General features: G+C 40.3%; 1 long non-coding RNA gene across 1 annotated transcript; it reads right to left on the bottom strand.

Annotated features, from left to right (window-relative positions):
- Positions 1 to 1,588: 1,588 nt before the first annotated feature.
- Positions 1,589 to 3,205, bottom strand: LOC148878359 (uncharacterized). Its single transcript, XR_016101941.1, has 3 exons — positions 2,919 to 3,205; positions 2,713 to 2,802; positions 1,589 to 2,547 (listed from the first exon to the last, which is right to left on the bottom strand). It is a non-coding gene; the product is annotated as an uncharacterized LOC148878359 (long non-coding RNA).
- Positions 3,206 to 3,534: the final 329 nt, after the last annotated feature.

Genomic DNA, 3,534 nt, shown 5'->3' with positions numbered 1-3,534 from the left:
AGTGAACTTCTCGTAAATTGATCAGGTAAAATTATTGATCATCAAAAAAAAAATTCCATTACTAAACCCTGTTTATTTATTTATTTATTTATTTTGTGCTGCGATGGTTTTTGTGGTTATAATTATTAAATCCTAAGGCTACGTTTGAAAATTATGCAAATAAGTATCAATGCAAATATGTAGGGTGTAAAATACTTCATATAAATTGTAAAATTGGGTTAGTTTTGCATTGACAAATTACTTTCTTACCAAATAGACTTTTAGCTATAATGGATGCAAATATGAATTCCAACAAAATATATGATTTTTCTTTATCAAAAGCCCACTTGAATGCAAATTTACTTCTTTTTCATTGATGTACTTTTACATCTTATTATCAATGTAAATATGCATTGGTCTATCATTTGTCATAGGTAAAAGTGAATCAGAGTGCAAATTTACACTGAACTGAGACTTACACTCCATTTGTATCATGGTTTTCAAAACTAGACCAAACCGGACGGTCGGACCAGAGGTGACTGATTCCTAGTTTTTTCCCAAAACTGGATTTTTCTCAAAAACCGTTGATTTTGGTCAACAAACCGCTGACCCAAGCAGTTAACCGTTCGAATAATTTTAACAATTTTTTAAATTTTTTTGTCAGAATAGGCCGACCGTTCGATCTAAGAACTGGACCCCTAACCAATTCGTTCTCTATGTTGATTTTAAAAACCTTGATTTGTATCATTTCCAAATGCAACCAAAAAGAAAATTTCCAATATAGAACATCCTTCATTATTTATAAGGCTTAGTTGGGAAGGAGTACCAATACAAAACAAATATATAAAATACAAAAACCTTGTATTTTGTATTATTTTGAATTGTACATATTTTTATTTGTACTCTTTCCAAACTGAGCCTTAAAGAAAAGAAAGGACTATTACTATAAAAAATGACAAAGATGAGGCTAAACAATAAACACTAATGTTGGATTGGATGGGCTAAGGCCATTTCTCGATGAATACGAGGCTTGGGATTAGGGAAATCTGTCTAGAATTAACATGTACACATCTATCCATGGGTGCCCAAACTGGCAATAGGTATGCGACTACTACTGAGTGGCTGAAATGCCGTGCCCAGTGCCCTTAATAGGAACTAGGAAGGTGTAGTGTGTGTAGTAGGTGCACTATTCACAAGTTTTGAACCCTCATAATAATTGGGTCCAACTCGAACCCATAAAGTAAAGACCCAATAAGAAATGGGTCCACCTTCAACTCGAATTTCTGATAGGCATTTGAACATATGAATTCTAAAATTTCTATGTTACCCGATCTGTTGCAATCATTTGGCGGGACTGGGCCCGGCGAGGAACGACCTGTGCTACGTTACCACTTCTCTAAGTACCGAATGACTAATGTTTTGAAAAATCGGACCATCCATTTTAACAATTAAACATGCAAGTGGGAAACCGTATGGATTTGGAGCCTTTGGACCTCTTTATAGTTAAACCTTACATTATTTATCAATCTATAGTTCCATCTCTAACTCCCAACACCACTGTCTACAAAACACAGGAATCAATGGAGTATGATAAATCAACATCTCCGGAGACACTTCAATCCCAACAAATCAATGTTACATAACAAACAATCAACTTACACCAAATTCTTTTATCTTTATATTTTAATTTGGAAAGATAGTTTGTGAAAACAAAAAAAAAAAAAAAAAAAAGGAAAGGGGGATAGATAGAATCATAACTCTTGACTCCAAAGTCCAAACAATCAAGAAGAAGTTGACGGAGAAAAGGGATGATGATGATGATGCATATAGAAACTAGAAGATGTCGAGAATCTCAAGGATAGAACGATTGCAAAGGGGACAGGAACCTCGATTCAACCAAAGTTCCCTGGAACACACCCTGCAAAACGTATGTCCACACGGGATGAATGCCGCACCTTTCCTTCTCCCCATGCACACGCAGCACATCGCATCCATTCCCGTTCCTCCTCCTCCTTTCTCCCTCTCTTCATCCACGCCGTCCGCTTCCATCAGCAATCTCATCAACGATGCCCTTAACGGCGTACCTGGCACAGCATTAGTGCCAACTCCTGCGGCCACAGTTGCCGTTGCTGTGGCTGTGACTGTGGCCGTACCAGTGGGGGCCACCACCATATTTCTTCCCTCGGAATCCTGGGCCGCTCTGAAATGACGCTCCGCTGCCAATGCTGTCGCCAGGTTCATCCCGGACCCCGCCGGATTCTGACCCACACAAGCTGGATCCACGTCCACCACACTGTTCTCCGGCGCCTGAAGCTGATCCTCACCCACCGTTACCTCTGCTCGTTCGTGTAGCTGGTGGTCTATGTAATAGTATTCGTCATGCTCATCGTCTTCTCCTGCGCTCATATTGGAAGGCCTAAAGCCCCAGGTGGCCCCACAGCAATTCATCCCCTTCAATCCCAACCGTTCCTTGAGGTTCTTCCACCTTGTCCCTCTCTCCCTACCCTCCATTACTTCTCTCAGGAGTCCACCCAGTGTTATTTTTCCTCTTTGTCTCTCTACCGATTCCTGCAAATCCGGGATTGTCATTTCACCGACTGTGCTCATTCTTTCTTTCTCTTTCTTTTCTTTGTTAATCCCAAAAGGAAGAAAGCAAGGCCAAATCGAAAAGAGAAAACATGAAGAAGGAAGAACATCACCGAGCAAATTAAATGAGAAAGAAATATGACATACATGATGGATACCGCATTGAATGGCCCATAATCATCCATGGGAATCTCGTGAGCACCTTCAACTTCAACGATGGAAAGTCCAGCACATCATCTTTATGGTTTATACACAGAATCAAATGGACAAATTAACAGAGAACGAAAAGAATCAAAAAATGGTGAAAGGAAAGACCAAGGGCAACAGGTTCCAAAGGAAGAGCAATCGCTTACTTAGGAATGACAATCGCCTTTCTGATCTCCGCTTCGTCTGCTCCTTCATCGAGAGGGTTTTGAAACTTGAAACTTGTAAGAAAGCAACAGAAGAAGAAAGAAGGAGACGATTGAGAGAGAGAAACGCGGGGTCATACAGTGGGGGGAGTACTCTGTTATCAAAACCTGTAACTTTTTATGCTTTTTGAGGTATTAATATTAATTTATCTTTTATTTATTTTTTTCCATTCCTTGCTCGGTTGAGCTAGCTCTCTGGTTGATGCTCTTCGCGGGCCAAATTAGAAGTCAAAACTCAAAAAGCCAATCGAAGCGGCTCGGGAATCAATGTCATGACACCTGGCACTCGTCCTTCAATTAGGCAGAATGATCGTCTCAACCAAATTCACCCCTGAACATTGTTCTAAATTACCTTGTCATTGCTCTATAGCCTTCGGGAATTTTTACTGAGTTGAAGGGCAACCGGGCATCGGTAGCCCGGTTAATTATAGCGAATCGCTTTTGATTGACAAGGGAAGGAAAGGAATGATAGTCGATACGAGACATAAACATGCAGAATTGCAGCTGGTCCCTCGGTTTGCTGAATCAGCAAAAATCGAATGGCACGTCCAAATACACG

The sequence above is a fragment of the Nelumbo lutea genome, chromosome 1, assembly GCF_056320005.1.
Source record: "Nelumbo lutea isolate HS-2025 chromosome 1, American lotus-T2T, whole genome shotgun sequence".
NCBI lineage: Eukaryota > Viridiplantae > Streptophyta > Magnoliopsida > Proteales > Nelumbonaceae > Nelumbo > Nelumbo lutea.
This window is presented reverse-complemented; position numbering and strand designations above follow the sequence as displayed.